Raw genomic sequence first — 21,928 nt, forward strand, 5'->3', positions numbered from 1 at the left:
AGTCGATGCATGCTCATTCTCTATGAGTAAACTTGTTTACTCACCCCGAAGTTACTGGGGGTTTTGATCAGGTACGAAGACTTGGTTCGTGATTCTTATCATGCATGGATGATTTGTAGACTTGAAGATTTCAATTCTTGTAAAGGTCGACTTGAAATGCTATTTGTAGCCATTTTGTCAAATATGTATATTTAATTTCAAAATTGTAATGTGTGCCTAAGCACACTTTTGACTTTCATTTCGTATATATGGTATGTGGCCAAGAGCCAAACTTCATTTGTAATCCATGTATATTGAAAAATGTATAATTTTGCCTTTAATGAGAAAAGCATGAAAACTTGGGTTTCAATATGTCATTTTCGCACCGGTGTGTGCATTTTGTATGTAATCCATCCTTTAGCATTCATTTACCATATGTGAGGTGTGGCCAAGGGCCAAACACCATTTAGTTTTCATTTTTGCATTTTAGTTCACATATTGCATTTTTGGACTAAAATAGTAGAAACTAAGCCTTTAAGGGTTCATTTTCAAATCGGGTGGTGCAAAGGTGTTTCGGCACCTCCACTAGGTCTCATTTATCTTGCATGAAGTGTGACCAAGGGCCAAACGATCATTTGAAACCATTTCCTAATTTTGGTTTCCAAATTTTCCATTTTAAGTTCATTTTCGCCTTTTTGGCCGTTGGGGGGGTCGGATTTTGACTCGGCCATTTCCGAGAGCCATATACCATTCCCGCACGCCTAAAATCATCATTTATATTTGCGTGCATCATCGTTTCCGTGAAAAACCCTTTCGTTTGTGTTTTGAGCCTCCTATAGAGCTATTTCACATTTTTGTTGAAAATTCAAGCTCACGGGCATTTTGGGGATTTCCTTTGTGAAATAAATTCCGTTCTCAACTTTGTTACATAGAAAATGTGATTTTAGGGGGAGTTTCTTCTTCGTGTTTTTCTAAAAAATGTCATCTTAACCTCGAAAATCGTGTTACAAACTCAATTTTCTTTAAAAACACTACTTAAGCTGCCTAGGGTTGCTTCTGCCCATTTGGGCAGGTGCACGCGGATTCTGAGTGGGCCCCCACTAAGCTTCAGGGCTTCCCCACACCTTTTTCCACAGTTCTGCCCATTTGGGCGGGCGCCCGGGGGTTTTGGGCGGGCGCCAGCATTGCTTCTGGGCTGCACTGCACCTCCAACTCCGAATTGGTCCATTCTTGAGTCTAAACTGACCGCGTCGAAATAAGCTTTCCAATGGTATCAATCAGAGCTTTAGATTCAATTTTTAGCTTAAGATATTCATGTTTTAGTACAGTAGTGTCAGTTTTTGGTTCGAACCGGGGAAGGGTTTCCCTTCCTTCGACTTCAGGACATGATATCTTTGCCATCCGAACTCCAAATCATGCGATTCTTGAGTCCATATTTGTTAATTTTTCATTGTCTATCTAATGCTATACACGAGGGTGCTCATTTTAGTTTGGAATTACTATTTTACCCTTTTAGCCTTAAGTGCTCGTTTTTCTTCGTCTTGTCGTTTCTCCTTCGTCCGAACTCCGAATCATGCAATTATTGAGTCCATCTTGATTGGTTTTTCATTGTCTTTTCAGCGGTGTACTCGGTGACACCTGAATCTATATTATCATAAATGACTATTTTGCCCCTAGGGGCTTAATTGTTTTTTTTTTTTATCTCTTGTTTCCGCACTTATCCCTTTGGGTTCCATGACCTCATGGAATGTCATCTTAGGGTCTTAGAGGTGTGTTGTACCTTGGGAGACCGTTTCCTTATTTCTAGCTTCCACATCTTGGATCCAATTCGGGTCATCACAAGACGTACTAGCCTAAAAACCAGGGTCGTTACAAGTCGGGTTCGAATACCTTGGACGACGGGTTTGGGTGCTTATCATGCTCACGTTGTTTTGCTTTGATATGTCATTTATATCTTGATAACATGTTTTGTATGATAACATGTTCATGTGCTCAGGTGTTTTGAGACATCTATCATTTGTTAAGCATGTTTTATGTGTATATATGCTCTTGATAACATAATCTAGGTTTCTATCATGTCTGTGTGCCTATGTTAGCATGACCATATGCGATGTATGTCGGCATACCTTACGCTTTTCATTCACGTGTATTGTCGTCCCATGCACTTACGTGCTTCTTGATAACATATTTTGAGTTGACAACATATCTGTTTGCTTATGTGGCAACTTGTTTAGAAACTTACTTAATTGTCTTAGCGTGTGATGTAGGCTTATTTGCCTTGCATGGTACCTGTTTGTTATCTTAGTATGTGGTGTATGCTTGTCTACCTGAGTATATTATATATGCACTTATTTATCTTAACATGATTATATGTAGCATATTGTCATGCTTTATGCGATCTTATTACTTATGTGAGTAGATAGTCTGTTGCTATGTTGCATACTAGCTGTTTACTTTTATATCTGGTTTTGACATTATCTCTTAGGATCTATCATATCCCTTGGATGCATTCTTGTTTCACAAGTTTCTTCCTTGGATAGGAGAATTTTATCCTGTAAAGACCCATGTCGGGAACCTTCTTGTCTGTTTTCTTAGTTGGGTGTTTCGGGACCTTCGTCTATTGATTGATGCGAGTAAGGCTCATATGAGCGTAGAATCGCAATCCTTGTCTGGTGGAGTGAGACGCGCGCCAAGGAGGCACCGTTTCATTTCCTTTTCCTTCGTGGCTTCACGACGTGGATCTAAGGCCTTAAGCATAGCAGTGCCTATTACATGGTTGTCAGAGTTTTGGGATTGGCTAAGATGGTCTGGCCAAACATCATTGGACCATACCCCACTCTCACAAAGTACCTGGTTCTCATAGTGCTTTTTGTAATGATCATTTTCAACATTGATGAAATCCATATCAATAGTTTTTCAGAGTTGACCTGGTTCAGGGCATGTTATGAACTAGTGCCATGCTACCGTACTAAGTTGTGTGTTGTTGGCGGGTGCTAGTTGCCTTCAATGCTACCTTACTGACGAGTAAGAGTGGGCGGGCACTAGGCACTGTCATTGCTACCATACATTGAGTACGTTGTGGGCGGGTTCTAGTTGTTATTCGTACTGCCTTGTCACTCTCTTCTTGTATCGTGTTTCGACGTTTCGTTGTCTTGGGATTCTCTCGGTAGTTGACGTTAAGTTAACGTGCCAATTCGTATGAGGTGTTATCTCAGTTCGTGTTTCGCGTTCCTTCAGTTGATCTGGAAACTTCTGGTGTTATCCTTCAGTGCTTTATGAGCTGTCCTTCGTTTGACCTTTTGTTCAGTCCCTGTTCTATTCTTTCCTATATGTTCTGAATTTCAGGGATGGAATTCCTTTCAGGAGGGTATGTGGTAATGACCCGGTCATTTTCCTTCCTTTCCTTTTTCTTGAAATTTTACGAATAAATTTTTTTCATTTAATTTTCTTTTCCGAGTTCTGTTTGTTGTCACTTAGTGTCGTCTCGAGTGCTTGAAATTGGTTTCCGAGACTCTTTCATTCAAATTGACAACTTCATTTGAGAACCGAGTCATTTCTACATTTTCACTTTTTCGACACTATTCATCTTTCATCTTTTTCTCGTTTATCAAATTGTTGGCACAACCCCACCTTTCGTGTTCGGATTTCATTCTAGTTTTGCATGCATCCATGATATTTAAATTCCATGCCATGTGTATTTTTACTTTCCTAGAAATGCATGCCATTTGTGCACTTTTCTTTCTTAGGGGTGAGGATGCACACTTTTTTTGGAAACTTCTTATTTTTGGGGTTTAGTGTAATTATGTAAAGTAATTATTTTTTGTCATAGGGACCATTTTATAATTTAATCTGGAAGATATTTTCAAAAGGACCTTTTTGTAATTTTCGGAAAGTGTGACAAGTGTCACACTCTCATTGGTCCACTTGTTGACATTTGTGTGGAGACACTTAGATACCTTGGATGATGACATGTGGAGGGTGTAGATTCACCCACTTGTTGGCCTAGGATTGGTGCACTTGTTGGCTTAGATGGTTGACAAGTGTAGGCTTGGGATTAAGCCTAGGAAGGAGCCTAAGATTTATGACAAGTGTAGGCTTACAATTTAGTCTTGTAATTATTTTTGGGCCACTTTGGGATTATGGTTTTAAAGAAGGGTTTTTGTGTAATTGACCAAGACTTGTGTGTGTGGACCATGGTGTAAGGTCACATCGTGAGTGGAGGATTTCTAATTCCTCCACTCATACTTCATCTCATTGTTTTCATTTCCTTCCTAACCAAAAACCCTAGCCACCATTAGAGGAGTTTGATGCTTAAGCCTTGACTTTAATTTTCGAGCACTCACCTTAGACCATGAAGCTTGGAACACTTTTTGTTCCCCTCACACTCCTCTTCATAACCCTTGAAGGGTTTGCCATTTTAACCTTTTTTGCCTTGGATTTTAGAGAAACTCTTCTCTAGTGAGGTAGGGGGTGTTATAATTTATTTTTTTCAAGTGATTTTACTTGCTTTTGTATGACATAAAAGTTTTATGCATGTTTTATATCAATTTATGAAATCAATGATGAATCATAGTTTGCATACAACTCACTTTAGACTTGATATATGGCAAGGCCTTGACTTGATCTTTGTTATATAATTATTTGGAGCCATTTGAATGAGTTTTCAAATCTAGAGATTTAATGAATTTGATTTGATTTAAATTCTAGTTAATTGTACCTTACTTATTTTCCATTTTTGACTTGATATATGGCATGGCCATGACTTAATCCTTGACATATATTTATTTGGGGTCATTTGAACAACCTTTGAAATCTAAAGATTTAATTGATTTAAATTAATTAAATTCCACATGATTATATCTTACTCACTTTGTGAAATTGATGTGATATTTGCAATCACCATGGAATGGACATTCACATATATATTAATTTGAGAATTTTTGGAAAACTTTAATTTCTTGAGAAATTAATTAATTAGGTTAATTAATTTATACTTAGTGTTCTAATGATTTGGACATCTATTTCATGGGGCTTTTGCCAATTTAGCATGTATCATGATTTGTTGCAACTTAACTTCATTAATGTAGTTAATGAACTTGCACCCTTGCATTAGAATGATTTAATTATTCAAGTGTTGTTAAACAAATGATTGAATCATTAATCTTATACTAGTTGTATACTTACATCAATGGATTCCACGTGCTATATATATATATATATATATATATATATATATATATCTTGGTTGTAGTCTATATAGATGTATACCATGATTTCTTGACATTTAACATGCCATCATAGTTGAGAATTTAGGGCATGAGTTGTGTGTCCCAAAATCTTGGTTGTGCATGGAATGTGGCTTAATGCATTACTTGTATCTTGATACACTCTTGGTTACATAACTTGTTGATTTTGGAACTTGGGATATCAATCAAGAATTGACATGGCTAGGACTTGGTTCTACTATGGGGATTGTCCCTCTAAACTATAGTGCGCACTAGGGGAAAGGTACCCATGGGTTAGTAGTTCTAAAGTGATCTCAAGAGTACGGTTTTAATCCGGGCGATATCTGAGTTTCCACATTGGTTGATTTCACTCTTTAAATTTCAAGTTGCTATTCCTTGAAGATTTAAACCCTGTCGTGTATGTGAAATGCTCCAATTTTGTTTCATTGCATAGATTTTATGCGTCATTCGTGATTTCGTTCCTTAGATTTCAAGTGCTATTCTTTGAAAATCTATAACTCTTTTCGTGTTTTATGGAATGTTCCATCCTTGTTTAATTGAATAGATGTTATGCCTTGCTCTTGATTTCATGTATAACTCTTATCGTGTTAATTGGAATGTTCCAATCTTGTTCACTCGCATAGATATTATGCCATATTCTTGATTTCACATGTAATTCTTTTCGTGTTATTTGAATTGTTCCTACCTTGTCTAATTGCATAGTTATTATGCATTATCTTGAACTTCATGTATTTTTCTTGTTTTGTTAACTGGATGTTCCAAATCATGCTAATTGCATTGATAATGTGATCCATGTTAATTCATAAACTTGTCGTGTTCTTTGGATTATCCCAACCTTGTTCAATGTCATAGACATCATAACTTATGTTGCTACATGTTAATATGACTTAGGAGTGATCCTATATAAACAACTTGACTTAGATTCTAGGTGGCATGGACCACAGGTAATAGTTTATACTATCAAGCATAATCTTTGAACACTTAGATTTCAATTGTTATCTCTTGAAGATCTAAGAATCTTGTTGTGATTGTATGGAGTATTTCCTACCTCATTTAATTGCATAGACATTATGCCTGCTTCATGTATTTAGATCTCATTTGACACACTTGAAACCGTGCACTTGCTTCTTGTATCTAGAACTCCATTTAGTATACTCGTGTCTTGTATACTTGCCTTATGTGTTTCTAATACCGTTTAGTATACCTGTGTTTTGTATACTTATCTCGCATATTTTTATCTTCGTTTAGTACACTTGTAACCGGTATGCATATATGTCATGCATCTCCTTTCAATTGTGTGAGTAGCTTAGGATGATCCCTGAGTCTCACTTTGACATAGACGTTAGGTAGCATGATCCCTTTTCAACTATATCATGTTAGTCTAAAAATCTGAAAGAAATTGAGTCGATGCATGCTCATTCTCTACGAGTAAACTTGTTTACTCACCCCAAAGTTACTGGGGGTTTTGATCAGGTACGAAGACTTGGTTCGTGATTCTTATCATGCTTAGATGATTTGTAGATTTGAAGATTTCAATTCTTGTAAAGGTCGACTTGAAATGCCATTTGTAGCCATTTTGTCAAATGTGTATATTTGATTTCAAACTTGTAATGCATGCCTAAGCACACTTTTGACATTCATTTCGTGTATATGATAAGTGGCCAAGAGCCAAACTTCATTTGTAATCCATGTATATTGAAAAATGTAGAATTTTGCCTTTAATGAGAAAAAATATGAAAACTTGGGTTTCAATATATCATTTTCGCACCGGTGTGTGCATTTTGTATGTAATCCATCCTTTAGCATTCATTTGCCATATGTGAGGTGTGGCCAAGGGCCAAACACCATTTAGTTTTCATTTTTGTATTTTAGTTCACATATTGCATTTTTGGGCTAAAATAGTAGAAACCGAGCCTTTAAGGGTTCATTTTCAAATCGGGTGGTGCAAAGTGTGTTCCGGTACCTCCACTAGGTCTCATTTATCTTGTATGAAGTGTGGCCAGGGGCTAAATGATCATTTGAAACCATTTCCTAATTTTGGTTTTCAAATTTTCCATTTCAAGTTCATTTTTGCCTTTTTGGCCGTCGGGGGGTCGGATTTTGACTCAACCATTTTCTGGAGCCATGGACTATTCCCGCGCGTCCAAAATCATCATTTACATTTGCGTGCATGATCGTTTCCGTGAAAAACCCTTTCGTTTGTGTTTTGAGCCTCCTACGGAGCTATTTCACATTTTTGTTGAAAATTCAAGCTCAAGGACATTTTTGGGATTTCCTTTCGGAAATAAATTCCATTCTCAACTTTTTCACATAGAAAATGTGAATTTAGGTGGAGTTTCTTATTTGTGTTTTTCCGAAAAATGTCATCTTGATCTCAAAAACCGCGTTGCAAACTTAATTTTCTGCAAAAACACTATTTCAGCTACCTTGGGTTACTTCTGCCCATTTGGGCGGGTGCCCGCGGATTCTTGTTGGTCCCCTGCCAAGCTGCAAGGCTACCCCGCACCTCTTCCCATGGTTATGCCCATTTGGGCGGGTGCCCGCTGGTTTTGGGCGGGCGCCTGCATTACTTCTAGGCTACACTGCACCTCTAACTTCGGATCATCATATCTCACTCGTTTCAACTCCGAATTGGTCCGTTCTTGAGTCTAAACTAACCGTGTCAAAATACGATTTCCAATGGTATCGATTAGAGCTTTAGATTCAATTTTTAGCTCAAGATATTAATGTTTTAGTACAGTAGTGTCAGTTTTTGGTTCGAATTGGGGTTGGGTTTCCCTTCCTTCGACTTTAGGACATGATATCTTTGCCATCGGGACTCCGAATCATGCGATTCTTGAGTCCATCTTTGTTAATTTTTCATTGTCTATCCAATGGTGTACACGGGGGTACTCGTTTCAGTTTAAAATAACCATTTTACCCTTTTAGCCTTAAGTGCTCGTTTTTCTTCGTCTTGTCGTTTCTCCTTCGTCCGTACACCGAATCATGCGATTATTGAGTCCACTTTGATCATTTTTTCATTGTCTTTCTAGCGGTGTACTCGGTGGTACCTGAATCTATATTCTCATAAATGACTATTTTGCCCCTAGGGGCTTAATTGTTATTTTTTTTATCTCTTGCTTCCGCACTTATCCCTTTGGGTTCCATGACCTCATGGAAAGTCATCTTAGGGTCTTAGAGGTGTGTTGTACCTTGGGAGACCGTTGCCTTGTTTCTATCTTCCGCATCTTGGATCCAGTTCGGTTCATCACAGGACGTACTGGCCTAAAAACCAGGGTCGTTACAGATGTTCCCTGTCTAATTATAAACTATAAACCTCTGAATAAGGTTTTAGAATGGATAAGATATCCCATTCCCAACAAAAAAGACCTTATTAGTCATTTAAGCCAAGCAGTCATCTTTTCCAAATTCGACATGAAGTTAGGATTTTGGCAGATCCGTCTCCGAAAAAAGGATAGATACAAAACTGCCTTCACTACTCCCTTTGGTCATTATGAGTGGAAAGTTATGCCCTTGGGATTAAAAAATGCTCTAAGTGAATTCCAAAATATCATGAATGATATTTACAATCCTCACAGTCACTTCTCTATCGTCTACATTGATGACATCCTCCTTTTTTCTAAGTCACTTGATGAACATTGGAAACATTTAAAACATTTCTTGCTATCATTCAGAAGAATGGTCTGGTAGTCTCTGCTTCAAAAATCAAGTTATTTCAAACCAAAATCGGGTTTATAGGTTATCACATTCATCAAGGACAAATTCGTCCCATTGATAGATCGATCCAGTTGCTGATAAATTCCCAGATAAGATTTTAGATAAGTCACAACTCCAGAAATTCTTAGGGTCTCTCTCTAATTTTTACAAAGATCTTCACAAGCAATATAAACCCCTATTTGATCGCCTTCAAAGTAATCATCCTCTACGGACTTCTATTTATACTAATATAGTAAAATCCATCAAACAATATGTCAAGTCCTTGCCTTGTCTTGGCATCCCCACAACTGATTCCTTCAAAATCATTGAAACTGATGCCTCAGATATTGGTTATGGTGGCATCCTCAAACAGAGAGTCAGTCCAAATGCTCTTGAACAATTGGTTCGTTTCCATTCTGGTGTTTGGACAAAAGCACAAAGTAACTATAATACTATTAAAAAAGAAATTTTATCTATTCTTTTATGCATTAGTAAATTTCAGGATGATATTTTAAATCAAAATTTTTTAGTTCATGTTGATTGTCAAAGTGCAAAATATGTTTTAGAAAAAGATGTTGAAAATATAGCTTCTAAACAGATTTTTGCCCGATGGCAAGCTATTTTAAGTATATTTGATTTTGATATAGAATATATCAGAGGAATTAACAATTCCATTCCAGATATTCTTATTAGAGAATTCTTGTAGAAATTTGATGGCAAATAAGCAACCTCCCCAGAGGCATCCACAGGTTAAATCATTTGAAATTTGTCCTAGTAACCTTCTAAGTGCCCAGGCACAGTCCTCTTCTGCTCTTGCAGTAGTTAACAGATTCCAGCCATTTACACAAACATCTACATTCAAGTCAGCCCTGGTTAATCCTCCTCTAGATCCCTTCCAAAACCAAGTTAAAACCACAGTTCGCCAGAGTTTACAACTAGTCCCAAAAAAGTCACCTAGTGATTATTTTGAAATACCCTCTGTTCCTCTTTTCTATATTGAACCACACCTGAGTCACATAAAAGACCCCATCACCTTGATATGATCTTATTTCCCTAGTAACCTCCACTATTGCCTAAATCATCCCAAAAAGACACTTAGGTTCTCCAGAGACATTCTCTACCATACTTAATCCATCACCATCAGGTCCATAAAAGATCACAATGATCCTACCAAAGTCATCTACCACTCCCTATATATCCATAGGATTATTTTTATGGAAGAATAGGGTGATCATCCTTCCTTACTCCAACCCTTGCCTGACCATGAAATTCCCTTTAGTTATTATGACTACATGGCAGCTTGGTCAACTATATTGTTACACCAAAATGAGTCATTTACTTATTCTTGGTTTATCAATTTTGAGAACAAGTTCAAAAGTCAAATCCCAACCTGGTTTCTCAAATGGTGGTCATAACATGGCTCCATCCCAGAAATCATCCCTTTAAACCTTGCAAATCAAGTTAAATACTTTCAAACAGTCTACAAAGTCAATAAACACAACTCGCAGTTCCCAATTCTCCTACTGTTCTCCTCCAAATACAAAGTCCCGTGGATATTCAAATGGCAATATGATATCCAAGGTCACATTGCAGTCCGCCGTCATTATGTTAAATGGTGGGACGCTTTCAACATTGACAAGATCATGGGTTATGTTGAAGATGAATACCCAAAACATATCCCAGCTCAAGTTGCTCCACCATCTCAAGTTACCCAAGTTACTCCACCACCAAGATAAATACTTCCACAAAATAAACAAGAACGCCCATCTTCATCTGAGAAAATAACCAGAACTAGAAGGCTACCCAAGTCAGAAATTGAAGAACTTAAAGAAATGGCAGCATCCATCTTAGATCGCATCTAAGACCTCTCTCAAGATGATGAAAAGGCTGATGATACATCTTCAGCTGCCAAAACAAGTCACCCGAGGAATCCGTACAATGATTCCCTGTTTCAAGATAGCCAAGATCCATTTGTTTGATTTGGGCTATCCAAGTCAAAAATCACTATTTACTACAGTACAAGTCAAAGTCAATATTTCTACAGGAACTATCGGCAAAATCACTATTTCTACAGTTCTCCCGACAAAGTACTATTCATCTACAGTAACCGTCGGCACAAAACGACAAGAACAGTAACTCACTATTCATCTACAGTTAAAAGCAATCTCAAAAGTCAAAAAGTAACTTTTTGAAAGCCAGAAATGGCGCCAAAGATGCCCCTCACAGTGTAGAAACTCAGCTATAAATACAGATGCCAATCCATTTGCAAGGTAGACTTCCTCGGAGGCTTCTATAATTTAGTCCTTTCAGTTCTCATATTGCTAATCTGTAATATTTATTTTCTGTTCTCACTCTACTTGTAATACGCTTCCAGTATGCTGTATTCAACAGACTCCTACCACTAACTATTATCAGTTATTTATAAGTAAAATTTATTTTCAGTAATACCAGTTTAATTTTAGTTAAATCTAATATACTTTGCAGTTTAATTTTAATTAAATCTAATATACTTTCGAAGGTTATACACCTCCTCTATATTTATTTTATGTTTATGCTTCTATACTTTTAAGTTTTAAGTTAATGTGCACTTCCCCTTTTGGTATCAGAGCCATTTGTTTGTGGTTGATTTAGTTAATCTATTCTTCATACTTTACTCCTGCTTATCTTGTTCTGTTGATTCAGTTTAAACAATCTGTTAAGTGATTCTTATCTTATTTTTCTCTATTTCCTTCCTGTGAGACCAAATCCAAACAATAAGTGCTAGACCCAAACAGTAAGTCCCAAGGTAGGGCCTGAGCGGTGCGGCATAAGTGAATGAGCGCGTGGATAGGATGTGGATATCACATAGATCGAATCATGACCATAGGTTGTTTTGACCAGTCAATTAAATAAGAATGGCTTGAGTTAAGTAAACATGAATAGTTTATTTAGATCTTCCTTTTCAATAAGTTCCAGATCCAGTCTACCCCGTCCAGTATCTAACATAGTTAATGACGAAAAATATCACATTGAAGATAGTAACTTAGATTTTCGCGATTGGAATATTCCAAGAATTCCAAATCGAGAAATTTATGAAAACAGTTTCTTCAAGTCAACCTTTCTTGGTGACTACACAGTTAAAACAGTTGAACAAATTTATTCTTTGTCAAAAGAACATGAAAAATGTCAATTACTCATAGCCAAAACAATGCAAAGACATAGAGATAGAGGATACAATTTCATCCATCTAGATCTTGTACATGTTGCAGTCAAACCATTCACCAATAGAGGTAATGCCTCTGTCTTGCTAGCCCTTAGAGATGCTAGGTTCCTTGATTATGACCTTAGCCTCTTAGGAGTCATGGAAACAAGTCTCTGTAATGGCCCAATTCATTTCAACTGCTATGTAGCAACCCAGGTTTTATTCAACCCAGTGTGTCAATGGTGACCCGAAAGTTGACCCGGAAACGGATCCAGATGCAGAAGCAAGAAAATGGTCTCCCAAGGCACAACACACCTCTAAGACCTAAGATAACCTTCCATGAGGTCACGGAACTCAAAGAAAACTGACACAGAAGTAAAAGATCAAAAATATGACAAATAAGCCCCAATGAACCTAGGGGAAAAATGGTTATTCCATATAGAAATGGATGCTACCAAGCATACCATTGGAAAGAAAACAAAAAATTAATGAAGTTAGACTCAAGAATCACCTGATTCGGAGTCCGGACGGAAAAGATATCAAGTCTCGAAGTCGAAGGGAGGAAAACCCTATCCCGGTTCGAACCAAATTCTGACACTACCTTACTAAAGCATGAATAACTTGAGCTACAAATGGAATCTAAAGCTCTAATTGGTACCATTAGAAAGCTTATTTTGACACGGTCAGTTTAGACTCAAGAACGGACAAATTCGGAGTTAAAACCAGTAAGATATGGCCCGTTGAAGAAAGGTGTCAAGAGTAGGAACAGTACTCACGGGAGCCCTCCCAAAAGCTGCAGGGGCCCGCTAATTATGGCAGAAACCCACAGGCGCCCACCCAAAAGCTGCAGGGGCCAGCTAAATGCGGCAGTGGCATGGGCTGGAACCTCCAAAAATGCAAAAACAGTGTTTTTAGCAGAAAATTAAACTTGGAGCGCGGTTTATGAGGTCAAGATGACATTTTTCCGAAAAACACGGAGAAGAAACTCCCCCTAAAATCACATTTTCTATGTGACAGAGTCAAGAACGGAATTTATTTCCTAAAGAAAATCCCTAAAATTCCCTTAAGCTAGAATTTTCAACAAAAAAAATGAAATGAGTCCATAGGAGACTCGAAACACAAACGAAAGGGTTTTTCCCTGAAACGATCATGCACACAGACGTAACTAACCTATTCAGACGTGCTACAATGATCCATGGCTTAAAAATACCACCAATGTAAAATATGAACCCCCAACGGCCAAAACAGCGAAAATGCACATGAAATGGAAAATTTGAAATTTAAAATTTACAAATGACTTTAAATTACCGTTTGGCCCTTGGACACACTTCATGCATATAGAATAGGTCCTAGTAGATATGCCGTAACACACGTTATGCCACCTGATTTGAAAATGAACCCTTAAAGGCTTGAATTCTACTTTTTAGCCCCAAAAATGAATATGTGAAACAAGAATACAAAAGTGGAAACAAAATGGTGCTTGGCCTTTGGCCACACTCATACATGTCAAATGAATGGCAAAAAATGAATTTCACACACAATGCACACTCCGGTGTAAAAATGACATGATAAAACCTAATTTTCATACTTTTCTCATTAAGGGCAAAATTCAACATTTTTCAATATACATGAATTTCAAATGAAGTTTGGCCCTTGGCCACATATCATATACATCAAATGAACATCAAAAGTGTGCTTAGGCACATGCTACAAGTCTCAAGGCAAAAATAACATTTTTGACCTAACTATGAATTACAACTTAAAAAGTAAAAATCAAGCATGCTAACACTTGCATGTGAACAAGAATGCATTCAAGGAAACTTCAAATCTCCAAACCACCCAAGGCAAGTACAAATCTCCGAAGCTTGAATCCTGTACCTGATCAAAACCCCCAGTAACTTCAGGGTGAGGAAACAAGTTTACTCGTAGAGAATGAGCATGCATCGACTCGATTTCTTTATAGATTTTTACATTGACTTGAAACAGTTCAAAAGGGTCATGCAACCTAATGTCTATGTCAAAGGTTAGACTCATAGAGCATCCTAAGCTACTATAGAGTATAAACAACAAGAATCATGATATATATATACATATATGAAACAAGTCAAGTTGGGATAATCCAAAAACACAATAAGACGAATACTCGAATACTAGGATCATATTATCAAATGCAATTTACATGATTGAGAGTAATACATGATATCAAGAACAATATCTGTGCAATTAATAAGATTAGAGTATTCCAATTAACACGATGAAGTAATACAAGAAATCAATGTCAAGCCATAATATCTATGCAACTAAACAAGGATGGAACATTCCATGAAACACGAAAAGAGTTATACATGAAATCAAGAACAAGGCATAACATCTATGCATTTATACAAGGATAGAATACTCCATATAACACGAAAAGAGTCTTAAATCTTCAATGAATGCAACACTTGAAATTTAAGGAGTAAAATCACGAATGAGGCATAAAATCTATGCAATGAAACAAGATTGGATTATTTCACATACACGACAAATTTAAATCTTCAAGGAATAGTAACTTGAAATTTAAAGAGTGAAATCAACTAATGTGGAAACTTGGATATCGCCCGAATTAAAACTGTGCTCTTGAGATCACTTTAGGGCTACTAACCCATGGGTACCTTCCCCTAGTGCGCACTATAGTTTAAAGGGACAATCCCCCGTACTAGAACAAGTCCTAGCCATGTCAATTCTTGATTGATATCCCAAGTTCCAAAATCAACAAGTTGTGTAAGTCAAGATTGTATCAAAATACAAGAAATGCATTAACCATGTTTCATACACAACCAACATTTTGGAACACATAAGTCATGCCCTAAGTTCTTGTGATGGCCCAAGTTTTTCAACCTGGTGTGTCAGCGATGAACCGAAAGTTGATCCGATAACGAATCCGAATTGCGGAAGCAAAAGATAAATCCAAAGTCTATAGAGATGAAAACCATCCCCAAGACACCAATGTGACCTTCCATGAAGTCATGGAGCTCAAGGAAATAACCGAAAGCGAAAACTAACATGAAAAGGGTCAAATGGTACCCTATGGCACTAATGACAACCAAAGGGACAAAATCTAGTTCAAACTAAACCAAGAACACCATTAAATGGCTTGAACAAGATCAACAAGTCTAGTAGGAAGGAACGAAGAGATAAAGGCCTAAAGAACCAATCAACCAAACAAAACCTACAAGGCAGCTCCATTTCGGTCGACCGAAATGGAGCATCGGTCTGCCAAAATAAGCCTGTAAAAAGAAAAGAAAAGAGCTCTCAGTTCGGTCGACCGAAGTGACAAATTGGTCGACCGAAATAAGCCTCGATGGTGAAAATGGCTACTGGAATTGGACATTTACTGTTCAATTGAAAACCAAAGAGCATTAGTCTACCAAAACAACCCATCGGTCGACCGAAATAGGTCAAAAATGTGAAAATGAACCTTACATGCACCAAAGCTGAAAAAGAGACTTTGAGTCTCATTTGAATCCCCCATGGTATGATCAAAATGAGTTATATGCTATTAAATGATGATATAAACATATACGCAAGTATAAAATAACATTTTAAACGTTCTACAAGGGCCCTTGACCTTATTACAATTCATTTACAACATTTGACATGTCAAACCTCCAAGTTAGAAAAATTATATTTCATAGGCAAAACTAAACATGTCAACACTTGCATGTGAACAAGAATGCTTCTAAAGAGGCTTCAACTTTGCAAATCACCCAAAGCAAGTGCACAACTCCAATCTCGAATCCTGTACCTGAAATATGCCCCAGTAACTTTGGGGTGAGCAACATAAAGCCTAGTCATCATGGTTATCAAGTTAAAAACTCAATTAGGCCAAGGAGACCATTAAATAGATTTTAATTAGTTATTTAATTTAAAATCTCTAGATTTTTATACTTGTCCAAATGCTCTCAAATTAAAGTACGTTAACAAACATACCAAGACTTAATTTAAAAGCATGTCACAACTTAATTTCATACAAGGTACGGCCATGGGAATTAATCTTTCACAAAGAAAAAAAATTAAATAAAAAGTGCAATTCTTATTCAATAAATCCCAATTTAATATATGTTAACAAATATATTAAAACTAAACTTTCTAGCATGCCATAATTTAAATCTAAATTATACATCATCATGTGAATTAAATCTTATACAAAGAAATAATTATTACTAACTTTCTAGATTTAATACAAGACAAACATATAAGTTGTATAATCATGGGAAACACTCAATACAACACAAAAATAGTCCTAAAACATCCCCTACCTCAATTTGAGATGAAAACCTCAAAAGCCACCAAAATGAAACGGTTCTGAATCCGACGATACTTCGGGGTTTTGTCGGGGACAACGCCGTGAACATTAAACTCCAAAGAGGACCTACCAAAATCCCAACTTGAACTCAAACCCGAACTCGAAATGTGGCCAAAAATAGGTTCTAATAAGGGTGAAAGATGCGTATCGCTAAGACGAGCAATAAACATAAAGGCCCTATTATGTTTTGACAAAGGAATGAAGTTCAAAAGAGGAGAGAGAAGGTGGTAGCCTCCCTTAGGCTGCCATGGGAGCTTCAGGTCATGCAAGAGGAGTGGGGAAGATGAAAAATGAAATATCTCATCCCCCCTTTTATAGAAAATCTCAAAAAGTGCCCCGAACGGGCCCCACCAGGTCCTAAAAAGTAAAATTTGAGCAGACGCGCTCAAATGGCAAAACTCTGTGAATAAAAAAAAAATTAAAATGAGAAAATATGAATAACGAAAGAAACGGCATCAAAAATTGAGTCCCGAGCAGAAAGTTATGCCCCAAACAAGTTTGGCACTAATCGAGGCCAAAAACCCTGAAACTGGAAAACAACGACCAGGAGGAAATCCCAAGAGTACGCGACTCGATAAAAAGTGAAAATGAATCCTGTACGAGGATCCAGGCTCAAAACAAGGCATTTAGCAATAACTTTTATTAATTGCACAATGGCCCCTCCAAAAAGTGAAAACTGCGAAACTGCCCCAGAATGAAAATATCTTCCAAAAGATATTTTCTTAAATACCCCTGAAAAAAAATATCTTCAAAAGATATTTATGAAAAATACCCCAAGAAAAGAATAAGTTTCTGAAGAATTGTGCATCCATGCCCTTATGGACACCGGGAGCAATCAGAGTACTTTCTTACAAAAGTAAAGATACGTATTTCGTGGAAACCACTCAAGATGAAGATACGTGAAGTCAAAACCCAACTCTGAACGCAAGAAGTGTAGTTATGCAAACAAGGTGACAAACGGGAAAAAGACAAAATAGGGAAAAAGACGAAATAGGAAAAAGACAAAAAGTGAATAGTGTCGAAAAACGAAAAATGTGGAATTGACTCGGTCCTCAAAGGAAGTTGTCAATCCAAAGAAAAGAGTCTCGGAAATCACTCCAGAGCACTCGAGATGACACTAAGCGATGAGGAACTGAACTCAGAAAGGAAAAGATAAACGGAAAAAAAAAATATCCGTGAAAATCTGAGAAAAGTGAAAGGAATGAAAATGACGGGGTCATTACAGTTCTCAACTATGATGGCATGCGAAATGTCAAGAAATCAAAGTGTGCATCTATATAGACTAGAACCACGATATATAGCACAAGACATCCATTGAAGCAAATATACCACAAGTATAAGATACATGATTCAATTACTTACTAAACAACACATGTGTAATTAAACCATTCCAAGAAAAATGTGCATATTCATTCAGTACATTAATGAAACCTAGGTACAAGGGGTCTAAATACATGATGAAAAGCTAGAAGCTTCATGAAGTACAAATTACGACCATGTGAGCTAATTTCCATACAAGGGAAATAATGAAATATAAGCTTCAAAACTTATCCGATTATTCTCAATTTGATACACGTGAAGGAACTTATCAAGGAAATCATGAATACAAGGTTAGAAACTTAATCAAGTGCATAGAACCATTGAATGGATTTAAGTTATTTCATTTAATTAAATCTCTAGATTTTGAAACTCGTCCAAATGATCTCAATTTAAAGTATGTTATACAACATGCCAAGACTTGATTTAAGGACATGATACGAGTACATTCCATGCAAGATACGGCCACGAGTATTAAACCTTAATACTAGAAAATTATTAAATGAAAGGTTTCAAAACCTAATCAAATATTCTAGATTTAATATATGTGAAACTATATGATATGCATATCAAGAATATCAAGTCGGAATTCCAATGGAGTGAATAGTGCACTCAGAATAAATTAATTAATCAACTAATTAAATATTCTCTAGAGTTTAAAACATCTCCGATTACTCTCGAATTCACCTATGTTGAAAAGCATGCTAGGGCCTAATATAATATGCTAACACATATTGATTTCAAGCTAGTTAAGGCTACATGAATTAATCTTTTATTCAAGATAATTATTAAATAAAATCTTCGTTACTTGTCCAAATGATCTAGATTTAATATATGTCAATGATCATGTCAAGGGGTAATTTAATATCATGATACATGTTTAAACAAAGCTATGAACAACCGGGAGAATTAAATCTTACACAACGAAATAATTAGTCAAAGTTTCTAGATTTGATATAATAACATGTAAATGAGTTGTAATAGCATCAAAAGCATGCAACATAACAAGAATATAAACTATAACACCCCCTACCTCAATTTGAGATGAAAATCTCAATTCCCCACCGAAAGAAAAGTGCTCTGAATCCTATGATACCGCGGGGTTTTGTCGGGGACAACACAATGAACAAGAATCCCCATGAAAATCACAACTTGACTTCAAACTTGAACTCAAAATTTGGCCAAAAATGGGTTCTAATAAGGGGGAAAGGTAGAGCATGACGAGACGAACAATAAACGTTAAGGCCGAAGACTTTTCACTAAGAAAAAGTGGTTCAAAGGAGGAAAGAGAAGATGGCAGCCCAAGGGGCTGCCATGGCTGCTGGACAAGGAGTGGGGAAGATGAGAGAAAATCTAATTTTTCACTTTATGACTTTCTATTTATAGGAGAACCCTAAAAGTGCCCCGAAAAGGTCCCGCTGGGTTCGAAAAAGTGGATTTTGAGCAAACGCGCTCAAACAGCAAAACTCCATAAAAGAAAAAGATTTAAAATGAGAAAATATGAACAACGGAAGAAATGGCGTCAAAAACCAAGTTCCGAGCAGAGAGATATGTCCCAAACAAGTTTGGCGGCAACCGAGGTCAGAAATCCCTAAAACTGGGGAAAATGACCAGAAGGAAATTCAAAGAGTACATGACTCAAAAAAATGTGAAAATGAATCCCGTACGAGGATCCAGGCTCCAGACGAGGCATTTTGCAATAACTTTCGTTAATTACACAATGGCCCCTACGAAAAGGGTTAACTGCGAAACTGCCCCAGAATGAAAATATTTTCCAAAAGATATTTTCTTAGATGCCCCTAAAATAAAATATCTCAAAAATATATTTATGAAAAACACCCCAAGAAAAGAAAAAGATTCTGAAGAATTTTGCATCTATGCCCCTATGGACACCGGGAGCAACCAGAGTACTTTCTTGCAAAAGTAAAGATACGTATTTCGTTGAAACCACTTTGAATGAAGATACATGAAGTCAAAAACTAACTCTGAGCACGAAAAGTGAGGTTATACCAAAAACTGACAAACGGAGATAAGACAAAAAAGAGAAAAGGATGAAATAGTGCATAGTGTCCAAAAAGTGAAAATGTGGAAATGACTCGGTCCTCAAAGGAAGTTGTCAATCCAAACAAAAGAGTCTCATAAACCATATCCAAGCACTCAAGATGACACTATAAGATGAGAAACTAAACTCAAAAAAGAAAATTAAACGGAAAAAAAATTATCCGTAAAATTTTAGGAAAAAGGAAAGGAAAGAAAATGACCTGGTCATTACATGTTATCTCGATCTGACTCTTAGTTTAAGTGACCCTCACTTATTAAAAGCCTTAACCCTTAACATTCAAACATCAGGTTACCCTATGCTTATTAGGTCTCAGCCCTTAGGTCTAATTTACCAAATTTACTACAAAACAACTAAAACAAATCTTAATGTCAAAGCAGTCAAGAAAGACATAAAAGGTCACACTCTTTTAATCAAAAGTAGCACTCCTGATGCTAATATTCAAATCAAGAAAACAATTACTTGTAAAGACATTTCGTTACCCAATGAATGGATTCTCCACAATGAAAACTATCCAGTCAAAATAAAAAATGATATAAGCAATCTTGACAGAGTTCAGGAATTTATGGATGGAACAGTCAAGATAAGTTTCGATGAACAACGTCTGCTGACTCGCTCTCGTCCTTCTACTTCATTTGATAAATCAAATAATGGCCACTTGGATAGAGAAAGTGAAGTTTCTCCTCTAGTAAGAAAAAATTTGAAACTAGATCCACGGATAAAAGATCTTAAGTTAAAAGGCCTTAAAATAGAAGAACAGGATAATCGACCTTGTTATGTACAAAACCCAAAATCCAAATCCACACCAAGTTCTCCTACCCCTTCTGATTTTATTGGCAATCTTAACACCATTAACCCATAATTAAATACCATTAGTAAACCTGCTAAGTATAATCTCTCCAGATTACATGATGAATACGCATCTCTTGACAATAAAGAAAAAAGAAAATTTTTAGAAAATCTCATATTGAAAAGGAACAAAATAAGATTCTCCGCTCTTGGCAGCAGTTCATGATTGAACACAAGGTAAAGATTAATTTCTTTGACTATATTAAGAATTGTCATAACAAAGTCAATGTCTTAACAAAGGTTAATTGGAAAAAATCTGATACAACAACTATCTCATCTTCCCATCCTCCATTAGAATCCGTGATTCTTGATCACATGGGAACTGAAGTTACTGCTTCTCCCCTAAAAGTTAGCACCACTACCGATCCAGATGCCAGAAAAATAATTGAACAAAACAACTTCACAAATCAATACTTATACACTATTGGTACCCAACTTGATAAAATTGAGCTTTCTCTAGCAAAGCCAACACCAACAGATAGAACCCACCATTGCTCTCCCCATAGAAAAACCCATCATTTCTATGCCCACACACAGAAAAGGTCTTCCGGCAACTTTGCCCGATTCCTATGTTGTTCTCCAAATTGAAACCATTCTCAAAACCCTTGAGAAAGCTAAGGCTAAAGTTAAGGATGAAAAAACTGTCACTGTCATCAACAATAATGATGATTCTGACACTTCCTCCTCTTATTCTAGTTATCCCTCAGAAATCCAACTGATTGAAAATGCTTTCTCCAATTTAGAACTTAATCGCATTTCTAATAAACGAGTTAACCTTACTAGCCTCACCAAAAATTGGTACCCTAGACCTACTCCTCCAGATATTCAATATGAAGAAAGAAACATCCAAAACCAATTCTCTGTCTCTTCTGATAAACTCTACGAATGGAATATAGATGGTTTATCTGAGCAAGAAATTTTGAACAAGTTAAATCATATATCTATGGTGTCTAACAATTATGTCACTTCCCATGATTATCCAACCTTTTTGCCCACAAAATTTGAGAAAATCTTAGTAAAGCCACAGGTGTTATTGACTATGACAACCTAACTTATGGTAACATCATTAGCTTAATCCAAAAAGAAGGATTAAGAATGTGTATAGACATGAAAATTAGTAACCAATTAAATGATGATAGGAAAAGAGCCAACTATGAAATGGGAACCTTTTGTGAACAATATGGTTTCCCACCCATAGGCCCTTCCAGATAAAAGGCCAACTCTTATAAAAAATCTTATAAAAGTCACAAAGG

The sequence above is a fragment of the Cornus florida genome, unplaced genomic scaffold (genome assembly GCF_030987335.1).
Source record: "Cornus florida cultivar Cherokee Brave unplaced genomic scaffold, ASM3098733v1 CherokeeBrave_3.0.0_Hap2_Chr11, whole genome shotgun sequence".
NCBI lineage: Eukaryota > Viridiplantae > Streptophyta > Magnoliopsida > Cornales > Cornaceae > Cornus > Cornus florida.